Here is a 21,816-nt window from a genome sequence, read left to right as displayed (position 1 = left end):
GTATACAGACAACTGAGATGATACATTTTATGGCTACCTTCTTATATATTTTCTCCCATGAATTGTTTTTCTCTATTTTGCTATTCTTCTTAAGTTGTGCTTTCTATTCTCTATGATATTATACTTTACACACATTGTAATTAATGTGATATCTTTCTCTTTCATTACAAAGAATTCAAGTTTTTGCCCAAACAAATTCAACACATCTAGGATTAGAAGAAAAAAGAGGTAATTGGAATTCTTTGTAGCAAATTTTTCCAATAGAAGTTTGATTTCCAAGAAAAATAAAGAACTATTTCAAATTTATAAGAATTAGAGCTGTTTCCCCCCCATTTCATTGCTTTATTCATAATGCCTGTGTTTTTATACATACTGTGGAAAGATGTAATTCAAATTTTCCAAGTTGGTGACACTTTTTAACTTGCAGTTTCAATACTTGATGCAAAATTTGTATACAAAAATAATGTTACAATTCACATTGTAATAGCATTGTCTAACCCTCAGTTATTGTATAATCCTGCTTTCCTCACAACAAATCTGTTAGGTAATAATATACTTATACAGATTTGTTTTGCAAGGTTCTTAAAATAATTTAATTTAATTTAATTTAAATTTTACAATGATCTTGTCATATAGGTAATATCATTATACCCATTTTACATATGAAGAAACTGAGACAGAGAAACTAATTGACTTTCCTAAGACCACACAGCTACTTTGGCTCTGGGGAGGATCGTGAATCTAAGTCCTCCTAACTTTACATCTATCTCTCTGTCATTGTTCCTTCCTGCCTCCTAGAAATAGCAATAATGATAGATAGTGTTTATATAGTATAGAGCAATTTCTTAATTGATAAATAGTCTAAGAACATACAAAGGCAATTCTCAAGAAAAGAAATCGAACTATTTATAGCCATGTGAAAAATATGCTCCAAATCACTGCTAATTAGAGAAATGTAAACTCAGTCAATTCTGAGATCCTACTTCACACTTACTTGAGTGAGTAAATAAAAGATAAATTTTTAAAAGTCTGAAAAAAACAGATGTATTGAATTGGAACTTTGAATAGCTACAATCATTCTGTAAAACAATTTGGAATTATTTACGAAAGTTACTAAGCACTACATGCCCTTTGGCACAGTATGAAGCAAAGATAATTTATGTTGAAACATTTATAGTAGTTCTTTTTGTGGCAGCAAAATAAAAGAAAAAAAACAAAAACCCCAGAAGCTCATTCATCAATTAAGAATGGCTGAAAAAGTTGTGATATATGTATATGACCAAATAATATTGTGTTTTATAAAGTGAGAGCCTAGAACTTTTAATTCCCCTTTTCATAGGGACAGTCCTTGGTAATATCTATCATGTTCACCAAGTTTCTACATGCTAAACATTCTCAATTCTTCTGTGATTCTTGTGAGGTAGTATATGGCATCATTTATTATTTTTACATGATAAATTTCTATCTTAAAGCAATTAACAGAAAATTATCAATCAACATTACAAATTTCTCTAATGGTTGAATCAATCTATAGCTACAGCAACACTGCATTGATGTGCTTATTTTACCACAGTCCCACCAATGTTGTGATACGGGAGCCACCTGTCTGTGGCTGTTGGAGATCTAACTCAGAACTTGTAGAATGGATTTCTTCATGTGAGAGGATGATGATGATGATATTATCATCTCCTTATATAAGGAAACTGTGAGGCAGTTGTATTCTCTGACCTCTCCATTGAGAAGTTGCATTGTCTGACCTGCCTCTCTCCTCTTCCCTCTTGCCTCCAATTTATTTCATTTTCAATTCACAAGGAACATCTGCATTAGTAAAAGCCACTTTGCAACTTCTTCAAGTGTTATGATTCACAGCTATGGAGGCTCTCAGAGAATTGACCTGCCCCTTCACCTAAGCATGGTCCTAACACACCAACATTTGTCCTTTTCCTTTTTTTTTTTTTAACTTCAGAAATCTAAAGGCTAAATCTAAAGAACCTCAGAACTTCTTTAAATCACTATTTTCTAATTATTAATGATATATATATATATATATATGTATACATATACATACATACCCACATAGACACAAACAGACAGAAAATGTGGGTTTGTTCCTTAGAGAATTTCCTGTCAATATCTTTTGATCAGTTGGAGAGTGACTTATCTTCATACATTTTAATCAATTCATTATTTTTGTGCAAAACTTTTTAAATTTTATATAATCAAAATTGCTCTTTTTCCTTCTTTTTTAATTTTCTCTCCCTCACCATTACTGAATGACTTTTCTCATAATGAGCCTTGTGTTTTGGAGCACAAAATGATGTTATATTCCAAGATGGTCTAGCTCTCCTCACGAAAGGAACATTTATCATTTATATGCAAATGTTCTCATCTTCTTCCAATTTTTCTATGTGACATTTCCTCCAACACGAGAAGCTGAGACCTCTCCATACCCTCTTACTATATCACCCACTATATTTTATTTACTCTTTTCTTTTAAATAAGTTATATCCCTCCAGACCCATATTTATCAAAAGTTCATTGGATTGATCCACTACAAGAATTCAAAAATCAAAATCCTGTTTCTACAGCTAGGTTCTGATCAGTACAATGATTTCCCCTAAAATGTTTTCATTATTTTTGCATTGTATTTTTCCACTGGGCTAGAACCAAATATATTTTCTATAATTATCACTTCAAATAGTGCAGATTTTAATACATACAACCACTTCAGGGGATTCATTATTCACATTAATCAAAACCTAGCTATATAGGCTGTCCTTGATTGTGACTTATTCTGAGTATAACTTATTGTTTTGTTTTATAGTTTGTTTTATTTTGGGGGGAGGTAAGGGAAATTATTTTACTCATTGATCCATTTAAACAATCAGAAATAGTTTGGGAAAGCAACAGTCTTACCATATAATGATAATAACAATAGTTACTTTTACTTACCACCTATTATATGTCAGGCACTGTGCTAAATGTTTTAATGAGCTGGATTTACAGTTTAAAATTCTCTGGTTTGGCTCTTCTTATTCACTATCCCAGAATGTCTATGCCTCTATATTTTCACTGGCAGATTCCCATGCCCAAAACATTCCCTCTTCTCCTCTCCCTCTTGGCTACCCTAGCTTCCTTCAAGTCTTAAATAAAAATCCATGTTCTCCAATAAGCCTTTCCCAGGCCTCCTTAATTTTAGTGCCTTCCCTATAAGATTTCCTCCAACTTTCCTTGTTTGTACTTAGCTTCTTTGCAAGTTGTCTCCCAAATAAGAATGTGAGTGTGCTAAGAACAGGGACTATTTGCTTTTCTTAGTATCCTCAATGTTTAATATACTGACTAGCATAGAGTAAACACTTAGTAAATGTTTGTTGATTAATTGCTAATTCTGCCTAACTGGGACCTGAAACAAAGTAATTAATTTCATCTTTTTTTATTACAAGGAAAATGCCAATCCTGGCCCAAGGCAAAACTATTCTATATTCATCTGTATGATGAAATTGTAAAATCACAGTTTAAGAATTTTGCTCTTTGTTATCAAATATCGTCTTAATGTGTCACCAAAAGCTATGTAGTATTTCCTAAATTTTCTTTTAATATATTCTATTTTTATTTCAATTGATGAGCTTCATGATGTACAGACTCTTTTGCTTAGGCAGATAGAATAGAATGAAAAGATTGTTATGCCACAGTTTTCTTTAACTGTCCTGACTCAGTTTCCTTGTACAAGTTTCCCTTGTCTCAGTCTCCCTAATTACTCCCCTAAGCTGTAAATCTCCCTCTGGTCCATGAAGGCTGAGGACCAATTAGTCTAAGGTTATAGATTATTAGCCCAAGCAAGATAAACAAGAGAGTAGACCTCCTGATTATCTTCTGTCCTTGAGAATTTACAACATCCCTCTAAAATATTCCAAGATAGTTCACTAACATCTTTATCTCTGGGTATTCAGACATCCTGTCTCTGGGTTCCTTTTTGATTGCCAGCTGGGCTTCCCGCTCTTTCCTACTTTTTCCCTCTTCTTTGTCTCTAAAAGGTATATAAAGGTTAGAGATTCTCCATAAAATGGTGGCTGGCTGTGGATGCTGGACGCTGGATTCTTTGAGATGATAGTCTCCTCCAGACCTGGGACCAACATGAATTCCTTGGTCCCAGTATATCTTTATCTCTGTCTGACTGGATAATCTGAGACAAGAGTCCTGTCCAGTCAATCTTACTCTCCCATTAATAAAATATTAAAAACTCTCTAATCTCTCTCCTGCCTCAGTTTCTCTGGCATTATAAGATCAGGTTAGCCAAATAGTTCTTTCATCCTATAAAAACATAAAAAATGATCCGTAAACCAGACTCTGTTTTAATGTAATGTCAGAGGGAGTCTTTGAGGCTCTTTAGTGTTCTACTCCCCACCTAATTCAATTCCTAAGAACTCCCTTAGTGAGCTAAAATTATGATGGGCTCAGCATGTTTTTTTTTTTTTTAAAGCTTTTCCTCCTTTGTAAGCTTTCCAATAAAACTTACTTAATATTTTGGTTCTGTTGCTTAACTTTTACAGGAAATTTGAGATTATCTTTTATTAAGTTTACTATAAGATGAAGACTGACAAATACACAGATACATAGTTGTACATAAAAACATACATAAAGCTTAGATATTTCATTAAAATTATATCTAGTACAAAAATATAATTATCAAAATTTTAGAAAATTGAGAAAAATTATTTCTCAAGCAATTTACAAATCTTAAACCTACTTATTTTTCAGTACCTTAATTGATCCCTGAGCTTATCAAGGTGAATTTTCTGGTAGTACAAATTATAATTCATCCACCTCTTTTTATGTTTGTCCTTGTCCTTCCATTAATCTTTAACAAAGAATTTACCCAACCTTCTCTTGATTTCAAGATTTCTCTTGATCTCTAGAAATGTCGTCAAGAAATATGTATTTAGCTTTACAATGCTGAGAATACAAATAAGACAAGTAGAAGGAAAGCCAATTCCTGATCTTAGGAAGCTTATATTTTAATGGGAGATGATAATATTTAATAGAAAGTTGAAGAATAGAATTTAATAGAAAGAGAAGGGATTAAGATACCTTGGAGCATTGCAGAGAAAATCCTAGAAAAGCAGCAATGAAGCATGGAGAGGAATGAATGTAGCCAGGCTGAGAATCCTCCTTAAAAAAAAAAAAAGTTCTAGGAGGAATCAGCCAACGAGAGGGAGAAACTTCAAGGACAGAGGGCACTTCTGATGTGTGAAATCTTGCCATTAAGTGAGCTTCCAGGGTGAAGAACTTTCTGCAGAGTATCAGAAGTCCTGGAGAGGGAGATGGGCAGCCTAGAAATTAATGACATTAAATAGGAATCAAAGCAGCTCATGAGGCCATCTGCTGTAATCCTTTGGTCTTGGTTTAAGACTGGCCTACCTCCTATTCCAATAACATATCTTTTTGATGCTATCTCACACTATTTAGTGCATATAATTCATCATTAGAAACATGATATAGTCTATTTGTACCCACAATTTATCCCTTTATCATCCTTTAAATGATCTGTGATTTTTGTTTTTTCACATATTGTGATATTTACTTGTTCACAGAAGTGATAATCAGTAGGATTAGTTCAGAATGTCCTCCATAAAGTAGGTGAATGGTTATAGGGAGAAGAGTGAATCCTAAGGATCTAGGTTCTTGATTCTGAAACTTTCAACCAATGGCCTCTGTATTTCTTGTTAGGAGTCATGATGAGAAAATGATAAATGTTTAAACTATTTGTTGGATTTGCATAGTTTTTGTTTGGAGGGATGATAGTGATCTTCAGGCCCATCAAATGTGGCAGGCCTGGGCTTTCCCTGTAGGATGTAATTTCAGAATTATCTAAGAAAACCCATTAATGTATTTTTGTGGCTTTTTATATAATATTTCTGGAATTTTGGAATAGAGATAAATGCTCCAAATATACCCCAGTTGATTTACTAAGAACGGAAAGAATGGGATCAATTTAAAAGGAGAGATGAAACTGCTTCTACTTTAGTTCTCATAAACTATAACTGTTTTTCTCAGTGGAACTCCCACTAAGGAGTGGGTGAAAGATTCTAGCTAGGTGCCCCACAGGGACCCTCCCAAATGCTGGAAGAAATAGCTACTTCTTGCACATGCTAGCAAAAGTGTATGTATTAGGACAGCAATTTGGAATTATACCCAAAGGGCTATAAAATCATAGATACCCTTTGACCTAGCAATACCACTACTAGGTCTCCATCCCAAAAGAGATCTAAAAAAAAGGAAAAATATCTATATGTACAAAAAATTATAGCAGTTCTTTTCTTCGGACAAAATTTGGAAATTGAAGGAATTCCCATCAATTTGGAAATGGCTGAATAAATTGTAATATGTGATTGTGATGAGATACTATTGTGCCATAAAAAATGAGGAAGAGGAAGATCTCAGGACTTTCATGAGCTGATGCAAAATGAAATGTACTATATACAAAGTAACAGCAATATTGTAAGATGAAAAACTGTGAATGACATAACTATTCTTAGCAATATAATGATCCAGGAGAACTCTGAGGGACTTAAAATGAAAAAATGCTCTCCATATCCAGAGAAAAAAATGGATGTTCTCTGAATACAGACTGAAGAGTTTCTTTAACTTTATTTTTATTGAGGTTTTTTTTTTTCCTTTTGGTTTATATTTTCTTTCACAACATGACTATTATGGAAATGTTTTGCATAACTACACATGCATAACTTATATCAAATTACTTGTATTCTCAATGTGGGGGTTGAAGAAGGAGAGCAGAGAATCTGAAACTCAGTTTTTAAAATGAATGTTAAAATTTGTTTTTACATATAACTGGAGAAAGAAATAAAATACTAAACTGAATACTTTTCCAAAAGAGTATATGTACTAGGAGCAGTGCTCAGGTCCCAGCATCAGTAACATGTTCTCATACCCTAGCACAGGAAGGATGGACTATAGAAAGTCATCACTTAGACCTCAACACAGAAGATGCCATTCCAATCTTGGAACAGAGCATATCAATCTAGTGTAGGAGATAAGAAGAGGAATCCAACACAACGAGTCTGGATACCAGACAGCATGCAGAAGAGTGAATTGAAAACATATTAGGGCCCAGAGCCATCGAATAGCAGAACAGGGTCTAAAAATAGTGGAATGGGCAATGACAGGGATCTTAGGTGGACACTGATATGAGCAATAACAAAGACAGGCTCAGGGTAGCCCTTTCCCTACTATGAACTGATAAGACAGTGGTTTTATTGCTGACACCAGATGAGTACCATTTTGTCATTAAACAATTTCTTTGGAGAGGAAGTGTCAATGGGAGGTAGTTTATCATGGAAAGAAGGTAAAAATTAACAGAAGAAGGGATAAGGGAAGTCCCTTTGTTTAGGCTTCTAAAAAAACAGATTTAGTATTTTCCCTCTTCCCTTGGCAGTTGAATAACACTGAGTAGATGTTAGTATAGAGTGAATCTATGATTTTATCCTAGTTCCAGGAGAGATTGCATAAAAGTCTAGGGCAATGGCCTTTTAGTTATACTACTGTAGATGATCCTGAGCCACTATGAGGTATGTAATTGTGCATAAAGTACCATTATTTACTCCATGATCCTGATGTTACTGAAACTACTCTTGACTCATTTGGTATCTTCATGCACTGCATTGAATGGCAGCACTTACTTAAGGCTAAACTTATATCTTCAAGATCGGGGTTACCCAGTAAATGGAAGAGCATTTAGAATATCTTTAAATCTGCTCCTTATCTGATTGCATTGAAAACTGTCTCAGGGATGAGACATGTCAACTACAAGAATTTTCTGTCAAAATATAATTTAAAATAAGATAAAAATTATATGTTATCTGAATCTAAAATCTGAAAACTCATATAATCATGAGTTTTATGATACTACTTGGTGCTTGCCAGATCTAACAAATGTTTTTAGTAAAAAATAAATAAATAAATAAAATTCATAATATCAAAGCTGGAGACTTCTATGTAATCTGCAACCTTGGTGGACCTTTTAAATTCTTTCTTCCTAGATCATGCTTTCCCATATATTTCTCCTCATCTTTACCTTTTCTTACTTTTGCAATAAAGTTACCATATATGGCAATAAATGCTGACCTAATTTAGAGGGGCTTGAATTCTCAATAGGATTTCTCTGCTGCTTCATCTTCAACAATCACTTCCCAAATGTTGGACACATAATCTGATCTCATTTTTGTTTTTTCATTACAAATAGTGCAGCTGGTAATAATTTTTAACAGATAAGTCCCCTCTATTATGAAATGAAAAGTATAATTGTAGGGTCAAAGATTATGAACATTTTTGTTATTATTATGTAATTGTCTATCATTTTTTGAAATTAGACTTTGTACCTGATTAAATTAGGACTCACTGGCATTTTTGAAGTCCTTAAAAAAGCCTTTTGTATATATATGCACACACTCACACACTGATTATTATTATATATATAAAAGAAACACTATAGCAATAATCCACATTAAATATTTTGGATGACTATTTTTATTGTCCATGTAAAAGTTAATATAAGTTTTTGTTTCTTTAATAGTAATTGAATAGCAGAAAATTACATCACAATTATAATTTTTTTTAAGATTTAGTTTTGGCTATTTGTTTCATTTTTTTCATATTTAGTCAGCATTCTTACATTTGAATTCATAAGTTGACAATTTATTAAAATATTTTCAAAGGTAAAATAAACAGATAATATTCACAAATATATGACATTTTTTTTTCTTTTGCAAGTGTATCAATCGCAACACTCATAATCTTATTAACCATAATGACCTCTAAGGTCCTTACCAGCTCTCTATGATCTAATATTCCTATGATTTGAATAACTTGGAAGGGTCATAAATGAATGAAAAGGGATTCAGAAAAAGTTGAAGAAACCCTTTCCAGGAATAACTGGGTAAGAGTTGGATGAAGAAAAATGCTTAAAGATGGGTATTTGTGCATATAAAAAACAAATGTCTGAGATAAAGCTGAATATATTGTGACAAGAAGGAAAACAAAAAGGTACTGCCTTCCTCTGTTATCCCTAACCAATCTTAATTTCAAACTTCCTTCTCTTAATTATTTATTTTTTATCATGTATGTAACCTGATTTGTATATATTTGTTTCCTTGTTGTCTCCCCAATTCGATTTTAAGCTTCTTGAGATCATTAATTTTTTTTGCCTCTTTTGTATCCCCAGCCCTTGCACAGTTATGGCACTTAGTAGATGTGAATGAGAAAAATCTATGAGATGGAGTAGGTTAAACCTTAGGCCTAAGTCACATGATCCCTATTCCCAGAAGTCCACATGATCTCAAGGCTAGAGATCTCTAGGGCTAGAAAGGTCAGAACCTAGCTTCAGGAAATGATGTGACCCACAGGAAGCAGACAACATTAGTGACCATTGGGCAATAATGGTTACTTCCTTTTTAGTCCATCCAATGAAAAGACTTGGGTCTTTTGCTATTTAACCAGCTTTACTATTTCCTGCTTGCCAAGTCAGGCACATGCTGGGAGTTGAGATGCCTCCCAGGAGTGCTTGGCCCTCTCCCTGCAGGGACTAAATAAATGCCTTCTCTTTGTATCTGTGTAATGCCAAAGAAACTGAGGCAAGATAGAGATTAGAGAGCATTTAATAATTTGAAGAAACTGAGGCAAGATAGAGACTAGAGAGTATTTAATAATTTGAAGAAACTGAGGCAAGGTAGAGATTAGAGAGTATGTAATAATTTGGAGAAACTGAGGTAAGATAGCAATTAGAGAGTATTTAATAATTTATTTAAAAGGGAGAGATTTACTGGGACCAAATGGATCCATGGTTTGATCCCAGGGCTGAATGAGACTATGGTCTCCAAGAATCCAGCAAATAATGTGAGTTCTCAATGACATATATACACATGGGTCAGATACAGGGATAGACCAAGGTAGGGGCGGAGTCAGAGTGCTGAGAAAGGGAACAGGATTCTGACAGGGTGGGGTGAGCCACCTGAGATGGGGATGACATAATGGGGGGAGGCACTCTGGAGATGAGGGGAGGCATCTTGACAAGATCTGATATTCTGATAGCTTGGGATGGGGAGAAGCATTCTGATATTCTAAAACATAAGATCTTTTATCCTTATCAAATATTCAGATTAAGAGGGAAAGGTGGTTTGTAGGATTGAGCAGAACAATTATAAATTGAGGCAGAACAATTAGGGAAACCGAGGCAGGGCAATTTGGGGAAACTGAGTCAGGATAATTAGGGGAACTGAGTCAGGATAATTAGAGAAACTGAGTCAGGATAATAAAAGAGAACTGTGACACAACACCTGAAGATGTCTCTGATTAGTTAATTTGGGTAAAAGGGTCTAGCACCCATCCCACATAGATGCTTAATAAATGTTTATTGAATTGAAATGAATTGAATTTTCTTTCTAATTTCCCTTAATTCTTTTTTAAAGCAGAATATATTCCCCTGAGATTTTTTAATGTCATTATGTATTAATAAGGTCTCATCAAATTGTCATTTTCTTCTTTTTTTTATGGGTTCCTGAAGACTTCTCAAGTGGCCATTCTCATCACCACAAAAGTCACTAAAAGTCAACCAAATTAGAAAATGCTCTACCTTTTCTTGCCAAAGTCTTGAAGCATAAAGAGGAGGGCAGTAAGAACAGAGAAGAGATTTCCCTCACCAGGCAGGGAATACTATTAACCACTATGCAGAAGTATTACTCTCCACAGAATGTCCAGCCCAACCATTTATTTATTGTGAAACCATAGTGACAGAGAGGGGAACCCTGCCTGTGGCATATCAAACCATGCATGAATATCTGAAACACTCCCATTTCCCAAACCAGGCAACTCTGGAAACAGATCTAGGAAGTGAGAGGGCTGACTTCACAGATGATTCTGTTGTGGTGCTATGGTTGTGGGAAGGCTTGAATTAGCTGTCAGACATTGCCTCAGGACACAAGGATGCATAATTCTTTCCCTTTAGTATTCACTGAGCTCCCCTTAATCCCACACAGCAGTTCTCATTGCAACCTGAGCAGTCACATGGACACATTTCCTGGTTGCTTTGAATGCAAACAGGCTTAAATATGCTGAGTGCTAAAGGTTCAAAAATCTGGCATGTGGATACTACCTTCTCCCTATTTGGTAAAAAAAAGATTGTGTGTGTATGAAGAAAAGATATGTAGCTCCTGCTTGACTGCCCACGGACTCATCTGTGGGTGAACACTCATATGGTTTAGTTTATTTTAGAGGGTGAAAACAGATATCATTTGTGATTCTCTGCAAATGGCATGAAAAATGTTTATTTTAAGATGTAATTCAAAGAGTTAGTAATTCAAATCCACTTCCTCCCCATCTTTTTCCTGTGAAAGTAATAATAAAGTGAGAATAATAATAATGGGGAAAAGACAATTATACAGTCCTATAAAGCCTGTGAAATATTTTGCATTTTATCCCATTTGATGGTACTAAGCTTGTCTAAGTTTCAGGGAAATGTTTGATCTTGTTGAGTATCTGTTAATGTAGCAGATACTCACCTACCTCCCAATATAAAGACTGAATAAGTTTTCTATAACTTGTTACATACTTCACTTTATATCATTTGAAACATATTATGACTAATTTGAGAAAATACTCTGTAGAATTTAGTTTTTCAACATATAATCCAGGGAAGTAGCATAGTGGAATTCATATGTGTCTTGACTATTACCACTTATATATACTTTGGCAACATTACAAAGTTACAAAAACTAGTCTAATTTAATACATTAATTACCCTTAAAACTTCCTTTACTGCCAAGAAGTTTATTATAATACAGAGAGTAGCTAAAAGATAGAAAAAAAGATGACATTTTGTCAAAAATTCATAGGTATATAGAATGACTAGAAATGTCAAAATCCAACTTAATCTCTTGAAATTAGCAACATGTGAGAGCAATAAATATATGTAGAACTCAAAGCTGTTTAAAGAATATTTAGATTTTTAGTTGAGTATTTTATTTACAAAGGAAGGAAGAAAATAGTCATCAGCTAGGGGGATTGATCAGGAACAGGAAAAATAGCCTGTGAATTTGGTGGTTCAATTCAGTTTTCAATAACTATTAAGCTTGATTCAGATCAACAAACATATTAAATCTTTATTATGACCAAAACACTGTGCTTGGGCATAAAATTATGAACACAGAGACAAAAACTAAACCCAGTCCTTCATATCAAAGAATTTACATGTGGTAATATTGAAGAAGGGACACTGAAACTCTAAAACTCCTTGAAGGAGAAAGAGATTTTCTCCTTCTTCCTCAGTGAGGTACCCTGCCAGAGGGAAACAAGACAGTTTCATTCTGTTACCTAGGTGAGGTTGGTTCAGTCCTGAGCAAAAGAATTCCAACTCTATTGAATTAAAGAAACTCATTCAATTCTACTCAAATTCCAGCTCAAGCTGAAATCGAGCTAGTAGATGAACCAATTGAGGACTTCACCCACTAGCCCCTTCAGTTTGTAGCTAAAACTGCTCTTATAAAAGAGCCAATCTAAAATCCTCCCTTGGCAGAGATTCTAACATGCCATGCTATGCCGTGCTAGGCTATGCTATGCCATGCCAAGGAAGCCTCTTCCCACTGGAATAATATTCTTTTCCAGTGTCACCCTCTCTTTACTCTCACCTAACGAGACTTTATGCCTCTCTGTCAGGATTTCTAACCTTACTTCCCAATCCCTATAATAAATTTCTTTTATCAATCTAGGTTTTCAGGTTTGTAAATTCCTTTACAGAGAATCCCTGCACCGCCAGAAGGGGGTTCCCCAAAACTCCCTACCCTTGTGCCAAATCCCAAGGGGGTGCAGGGGAGCCAAACCTCTCCATTTAGTTCCCTGAACCCCAAACCTTCCACTAGACCTTATCATTTAACCCCCTGACCACCAGAAACTTTAATCTCATTTTGGTTCCCTAAATCTAGACCTTATCATTTGATTCCCTACTAAAGGGAATCCCCAAAACTAGATTTCACCTCATCAATATGAAGTAGAAATATGAAATAGATTTAGGAGAGCATAATGATTTGATTTATGATGATATGAAACAAAAGTGACAAAAGCATTTATCACAAGTTACAAAGATTTGCTATTTATTACATGAAATAGCTCATGGGTTCAACCAAATATGATTAAGCAAGGCAGAATATTACTAACAGAGCAATTGCTTTTGAGGAGAATGACTTTTAAAGTGTCAGGAAAGAGGGAAGATAAGGTCAGGATTTAGGGAGTAAGGGAGTTTGGTTTTCTAAAGATTTGCTAATCAAGACAGTCTTAGAGGTTGAAGATAGGATGGATGAATTAATAATGGAGGCCAAATGAGTTGATTTAAAAGTTCCAGCTTCACATCATTCTGTGCTAATAAATCAATCTGGAAAACTAACCTGATCAATTTAATAATTGATAAAAAGAATTGGATGAGTTCCTTTTAGCAATTCCTGAGAATAAACTGGCTTAGGGTTCACATAACTACCACTTTAGTGATATATTGGAATGATTCTCTTTTAATCTAGAGTTTGAATAATTGTTATTGTTTTAGCAAATTTCTTGATAATGCATGTCGTCTTAATCCATTCAATTGCTCAATGCTGGGGGTTTTTGGACATTTTTTTAGACAAACAACTATCCTCATTTCCCCTCTAAGATAAAATTTTAACAATAGCAAAGATGAAAGATAACTAGCAGATTATAGATACATTTAATATGAAAACATTGATTTAGATCTGGGAAGAACCTCAAAGATCATTACCTACTACTTATTAGTAAGTACCAGGCTTTGTGCTGACCACTGGGGATACAAAGAAAGATAAGACGTTCTTACTCTTCAGGAACACACAATCTAAAAGGGTTAAGAATAGGCACCAAGCCTTAGAATTTGAAGTAAGACAGGGGGACCAGAAAGTAAAGATGAGTAATAAGGAGACCATTACAGGCATGGGATACAGCCAGGGAAAAAAAAGCCCAGCCTAAGAAGAGAGTGTCTTTGTTAAAGGAGCAGCAAGGAATCATTTTCATTGGATAAACAGGACTAGAGTTTAGGAAAAAGAAACTAGATACATGGATTCAGAAATTATTTCTCTCTCTCTCTCTCTCTCTCTCTCTCTCTCTCTCCACACACACACACACACACACACACACACACACACATGCACATATACACTCACATATATATATGTATATATATATATATACTTAAAGTCACTGCAGTCAACAAGATCAAGAGAAAGAAAATAATAGAACTGAAAATACATCATTGAATTTCTGTTCATAGAGACTAAAGAAGGAAAAAAGTAATCAGTAAATAAAACCTAGAACTAATCAGACATATTACAACATATGTTTTCCCTCTTGTGAGAAAGTTTGTCAACTGTAGATATGGAATATATAAATTATGAGACATAGATCAGTGAGATGACCTGCTCTTAAATGTAGGGGAAGGATTTTACCCTGTATTATAATGAAAAGTTCTACTGGGGATGGGGATGGCATATGGGGAAGAAATAGCAATGAAAAAAAAATACCATCTGCAAAACGTGTTGGGTTCTTTTAGACAGAAATAAATATTTAATTGTTTTTGCAAAGCAATCAGAGTTAAGTCACTTGCTCAGGATCACACAGCTAGTAAGTGTCAAAGGCCAGATTTGAACTCCAGGGCTGGTGTTCTATTGATTACACCATCTAGCTGCCCCAAAACATGTATAAAAATAAAAAAGATTATATGGAAGAATAAGAGATATAGGAGAGCCTTAAGTTAATGCCATTATTGAGAATACCCAGATGGACACAACAGTCCCTAGTATCAAATAAAGCATATAAATTGAATTTGCATAACATCCAATAGTTTTACAGTGAGGAGTCAAATTATCCCTCTGGAGATAATTACCTAATCTATTTATTTATTCTCAAGGTTTTTCCAGAGTACCAAGATTTCCTATCACCAACCCTTGGTTGGACATATCTCAAACTTAGCATGTCTAAAATGTAACTCATTATTTTCCACCTTAATCCATCTCTCCTCCAAATTTCTCTATTCCTATTAAGGGCATTGCCATGCTTCCATGCATATCTAAATTCACTTATAGCTCCTTAATTATTATATATATATATATATATATATATATATATATATATATATATATATATATATATTTTATTACAGTCATGATGTGCCCAAAATAGCAAATGATTAATGTGAATGTTAATTGATGTTTTGAAAGAGTTTGAATGAAGATTTTGAAGATGTAATAGAGATTTGGAATAGAGTAAAAGCGCATAAGAGGGCATTACCCATTTGGAAAGTGCTAGGGGATATACTTCTGAGAGACATGAGAACTGGTACATGCATAGACATTCAGTGTTGGCCTTTATCTCCTCATCAGTTTCTAAGCTCCATCCCTATTTTCCTGGTAGGATCAGCTATTATACAAAGGCTGACTTGAAATAAACCATATCAAAATTATTTTATTATATAGATTTTTCTGGTATTCATTAGGATTTATTGCTAAATGATTTCAAAGGACAACAAAAACATATTTTGGGGGTACTGCGACCTTGGAAAGAAATCCAATGAAAAGTTAAACTTTGGTTCCAGAATTAAAGGAAATCATTAGAGTAGAATGACCAGAATGAGACAAAGTTCTAATCTGTATAAAACTAATTTTCAAGCATTCTTTATTAGTTATATCATTACAGCATGATGATACCTCCTTCAGTAAAAGGCAGTAAGTAGTCAACTAAGCACTCTCAGGATCTCACCATATGTTTTTCAGTAATGATCTCAACTCTGTCTTTTTTCCATTTCTTTTCACTTTCCTGTCCCCAATTTATTTTTGAAATAAGAAAAAAATCTGAATATTCTGTCATGCCCCTGCCTCCCTCCTGGAAATCTTAAGTGTACCTTTCATTTGTTTTTATTGGACCTATGATATATTACATGATATGTAGGAAATATTGTCATCTTCCCTCTAAGTAGTTATTCAATCTTGAAGACTGTCATTGTCAGTGAGGCATTAAACAAGCATTTAATAAACTCTTATTATATGTCAGGAAATGTATTAAGCATTGGAAATACCCTAGAGATGCATAATAAAAGTCTCTGCTCTCACAAAGTATATTTGACATATTCTAATAGAAAGGATGACATGCAAACAATTAGCACCTTTTAACTGACGATAGAAAGGTAATTTTTTTAGCCCAAAATAGATGAAGAAACAGAGAGATAGAGACAGAGAGAAAGTAAGCCTCACCAAGTACTAAATGAGTTCAAACTTGCATGAATTACATCCTAGAGCAAAGAAAGAAGTTAAGTAGATGATTACTGATCTGCTTTCAGTAATCTCTGAAGAATAATAGGGAATGAGAAGAGTAACAGTGTGATTGGGCCAGCATCTCCTAGGCAGCTTCTTTCCTCCCATTCATAACATAAAGTGAATTTGTTTGAAAGCCAGAACTGCTCATAGGGCCTTATTGGTCTAGCTTCCCTGGTGCTGCTTCCCAGTATCTGGAGGAATAAAATGCTCTACCTGTAGGTACACTGCATTTCTAGGACTTAATGGATGCCTAAGACTACAGGAGTTACTATACTCTGAAGACCTACTAACTAGACATGTTTCCAAATGAAGAGGAGAGGCACCAAGAGATGATGTGACATTGTATTCCTCTTTATTCTTGTTGTATTAGAGCAAACTTAACCTCCTTTGTGAAATGTTCAGTGATTTGCGAATGCCCTTAATTTGTACCAATCAATATCAAACCTGAACCAAGAGAATGCTGACATTATTGCAGTACCTCCCAATAATTTGCAATGATTCGTATATTTCACAGTGATGAAGAGGTGGGAAAATATTCTAGTTTTCAAAAAATGGAAAATGATAGATGTTGTGAATTATGGATTAGTAAGCTTAACACGTTCACCTCAAATAAATAGTACTTTTCTCCTTCAAAGGAGACTATAAACTACCCATACTTTTTATTGGTTCTGATATATATCAATTGCCAAAAAAGCACTATGAGCCAGCATAATTAATCCTTAACATTACTTCCTTAGTTTACTGGATTACTATATTGGAATGTCCAAGCATTTCCTAAGCAGCTGAGAAAAATGATTATTAATAATCAATGATTTGGGGAGGTTCAGAATTTCACCTTTTCCTATAGTCTGATTTCAAATTTCAATCTTTTGAAGAACTTTACTTCTTGATAAAGAGATTAAATTAAACTTTCTTAACAATCTTATTCAGACTCCACTGAGGGGAGGAAACCATTGTATTCTACTGAGGTTTGGATGGGGAAAATTTTTTTTTGAAAAGATTGCCCAAAGCATCTGGAAGGAGTAATTTAGAAGTAAATAACATAATCAAAATTCACTGGAATAAATCCAGGGTTTCATTGTTATTCATTCTTTCATTAATTGTTAACCAAACACATTTGATTGTTGCCTTCAAGAACACCCTGAAGGGTGTTCCAAGGGCATATAAGTCGTAAGCCTGCTACTATGATTATTTTTGGCATTTGAAAGTACCACTGACCTCTTTTATTAAAATGTTGTCACTATTAATAAAGTGACTAAGTACTCAGGAACTTTCTCTTGAACTTTTTAAATGCCACACTACTAAATGCCAAGTACTGTGATATATTTTGGGGAAACAAATTCAAAAGTCAAATGGTCAATAAGCATTTATTAATCAACCACTATATACCAGATATTGTCCTAAGTGCTAGGAATAGAAAGGAAGAAAAAAGACTGTTGTTGCCCTGAAGGAACTCACAATCTACTGAAGGAGACAAGAAACAAATATGTACAAACAAATTACCTACAGAATTAATAAGAAATAATTCAATGGGGGAAAGTACTAGAATTAAGAATGAGTGAAGAAAGCTACCTATAAAACAAGTGTTTTAGTTTGGACTTGAGGGAAGCCAGAGAATTCAAGAAGCAAATATAAGGAAGAAGAAAATTCCAGGCATGAGAGACAAGAAGGGAAAATTCTCAGAGCCAAAGAGTAGTATCCTGTTCATGTATGATCCAGGAGTCCAATGGTTACTGGATCAAATATTACAGGGAAAGGTACAGGGCAAAAGAAATCTGGAAATGTGAAGGGAGGAGATTATAACACTAAACAGAGAATTTTTTGTAATTGATACTGAAGTTGATAGAAACACCCTGGAATTTATTGATATAGGGTTGTCATAATCTCAGATTTATATTTTAGGAAAATTACTTTGATGGATGAATGGATGATATATTGGAAAAGGAAATGATTAATCAAGCACGGAGCAAGTTATTGCAGTAATACAGCCATGAAATAATGGGATCCTGTCCCATGATAGTGTCTATCAGAAAAGAAAAAAGGACATATTAGAGTTTGGTAAAAGTGAAATACACAAACCTTTGCAAGATATTGGCTGTGATGGGGGCTGGGGTGGTAGGACAGAGAGAGTAAAGAATGAAGAATGATACCAAAGGTACTGTGAGAGTTACCATACCCTGAACACTTACTAACTAGACATGTTTCCAAATGAAGAGAGGGCTGCACCAAAAGATGATATGACATTGTATTCCTCTTATTTATTTTTGTTCTGTTAGAGCACACTTAACCTCCTTTGTCAAATATTTAATGATTTGTGAATGCCCTCAATTTGTACCAATCAATATCAAACCTGAGCCAAGAGAATGTTGACATTATTGCACTTAGGAGTAGTACCAGAAAAGAGTGGTGTCCCCCAAACCAAGAGAGAAGTGAATATCAAGGAGAAGAGTGATTGACAGTATAGAAAGGTCAAGAATAATGAAGACTGAGAAAAACGCCGTTGCATTCAAGAACACTGGTAACATTGAAGAAAGGCATTTAAATGGAATGATAAGGTTGAAAGAAAGAATATAGGAGGAGACAAAGTAGAGATACCTATTTTAGACAGTCTCCTGAAGCAATTTTGCCACAAAAGGCAAAGGTGATATCCAAAAATAATAGCATGAAATGATTAAGTGAGAGTTTTTAAATGAAAATGTTTACATTCAGTAAGGAAAGAGCCAGTAGACACTGAAAATAAGAAGGGGAGGAGAAAAGGGGCAATTTGTTGGAGGAGATGGGATAGAATAGGATGGGATTGCTTTTACCTACAGAGATATTTGCCTGGGCAAGGAGTAGGGCCACCTTTTCATGTGAGAAGTGAAAAGGATAGTGACAAAAGATATCTGAGTGATATGAGATAGAGGAGAAAAAGGAGAGAAAATGGTAGTGTGGTAGTTCTTTCCCTCAAGGAGCTTACATTCTGTGAGATCAAAGAAATACTATAACATTGCATTTCCTTTTTTTAGTTAATGCTTTTTATTTTCAAAACATATGTATGAATAATTTTAAAATTCACCCTTGCAAAATCTTGTGTTTTAAATTTTTTCTCTCCTTTTCCCCCAACTCTTCCCCTAGACAACAAATAATCCAATATATGTTAAACATGTATAATTCTTCTATACATATTTCCACAATTATCATGCTGCAAAAGAAAAATCAGATCAAAGAAGAAAAGAAATAAGAAAGAAAACAAAATGCAAGCAAACAACAACAAGAAGAGTAAAAATACTATGTTGTGGTCCATACTTAGTTCCCACAGTCTCACTCTGGGTACAGATGGCTCTCTTCATGACAAGACCATTGGAATTAGACCGAATCATTTCATTGTTGAAAAGAGCATGTTCATCAAAATTGATCATTGTATAATCTTGTTGTTGCTGTGTACAATGATCTCCTGGTTCTGTTCACTTCACTTAGCATTAGTTCATGTAAGTCTTTCCAGGCCTCACTGCAATCATCCTGCTGGTTGTTTTTTACAGAACAATAATATTCCATAACATTTATATACCACAATTTATTCAGCCATTCTCCAATTGGTGGGCATTCACTCAGTTTCCAGTTTATAGCCACTACAAAAAAAGGCAAAGATTTTTGCACATACAGTTCCCTTTTCCTCCTTTAAGATCTCTTTGGGATATAAGCCCACTAGAAACACTGCTGGGTCAAAGGGAATGCACAGTTTGATAGCCTTTTGGGCATAATTCCAAATTACTCTCTAGAATGCTTGAATCAGTTCACAACTCCACCAACAATCCATTAGTGTCCCACTTTTCCCAAATCCCCTCCAACATTATCTTTTCCATTTTAGCCAATCTGAGAAATGTATAATAATATCTCAGTTTTAATTTGTATTTCTCTGATCAATAATGATTTAGAGCACCTTTTCATATGACTAGAAATGGTTTGCCTGTTCATATCCTTTGAACATTTATCAATTGAGGAATGGCTTGAATTCTTATAAATTTGAGTCAATTCTCTATATATTTTAGAAATAAGGCCTTTATCACAATCCTTGAATGTAAAAAAAAAAAAAATCCCATTTTATGGCTTCCCTTCTAAACTTGTTTTGTTTCGTACAAAAACTTTTTAACTTAATATAATCAAAATTATCCAGTTTGTATTTTATAATGTACTCCTTTGGCCACAAATTACTTCTTTCTCCACAAATCTGAGAGGTAAACTAATTTTTGTTCTTGTAATTTGCTTATAATATCACTTGTTACATCTAAAACATGAACTCATTTCAACCTTATCTTGGTATAGGGTGTTAGGTATGAGTCAAATAGTGAGTTCTCATCCCAAAAGCTGGGGTCTTTAGATTTCTCAAACACTAGATTACTATAATCATTAACTATTTTGTCTTGTGAACCTAACCCATTGATCAACTCCTCTATTTCTTAGCAACTACCAATTAGTTTTGATGACCACAGTTTTATAATATAGTTTTAGGTCTGGCACAGCTAGACCACCTTTATTTGCATTTTTTTTCATTAATTCCCTTGAAATTCTTGACCTTTTATTCTTCCAGATGAACTTTATTATTATTTTTTTCCTAGCTCTGTAAAATAACTTCCTGGGAGTTTGATTGCTATGGCACTGAATAAGTAAATTAATTTGGGTAATACTGTCATTTTTATTATATAAGCTCAGTATACTCATGAATACTTGATATTTTTCCAATCAATTGGAAGAGTTCAAATAGGTCTGACTTTTGCATGGAAAGTTAAACATTTGGATTTCAAGAAGGCATTTAGCAAAATTCCTCATAATGCCCTAATGAACAGAATAAAGAAATGTGGGCTAAAAAAGCATAGAATAGATTCAGAAATGGTTACAAGGTGATATTCAAGTATGGTAATTAAATTCAACATGAAAGTTTCTAGTGGTATATCACAGGTTTCTATCCTGAGCTCTGTCTCATCAACATTTTTATAAATGGCTATGATGAAGACATAAATAATATTCTTATGAAATATGAGGGTTACAAGACAGTAGTGGTTTTTTTATTGTTTAGTATTTTCAGTCATGTTCCATTCTTCATGACCCAATTTGGGGTTTTCTTGTAAAGATACTGGAGAGGCTTTCCATTTTTCTTTTCAAATTTATTTTACAGATGAGAAAACTGAAGCAAATTGAAGGGTTTAGCATCTTGCCCAGGGTCACACAGCTAATAAGTACCTTAGGCCAGATTTGAACTTGGGAACATGCATCTTCCAGACACCAGGCCCAGTACTCAATCCACTGCGCCACCAAGCTGTCCTTATTAATAGCTGATGCTTACTTTTGTGTGGTATTGATCAAGTCAGTTGTCCTCTCTGACTCTCAACGTGCCCATTCTTAATATGGGAATGTTAGACTAGATTTTTTCTAGAGTTCTTTCTAGCCCTAACTTAAGTTACAG

This window comes from Antechinus flavipes, chromosome 3 (assembly GCF_016432865.1).
Source record: "Antechinus flavipes isolate AdamAnt ecotype Samford, QLD, Australia chromosome 3, AdamAnt_v2, whole genome shotgun sequence".
NCBI classification, from domain to species: domain Eukaryota; kingdom Metazoa; phylum Chordata; class Mammalia; order Dasyuromorphia; family Dasyuridae; genus Antechinus; species Antechinus flavipes.
Note: the sequence above shows the minus strand (reverse complement) of the source record.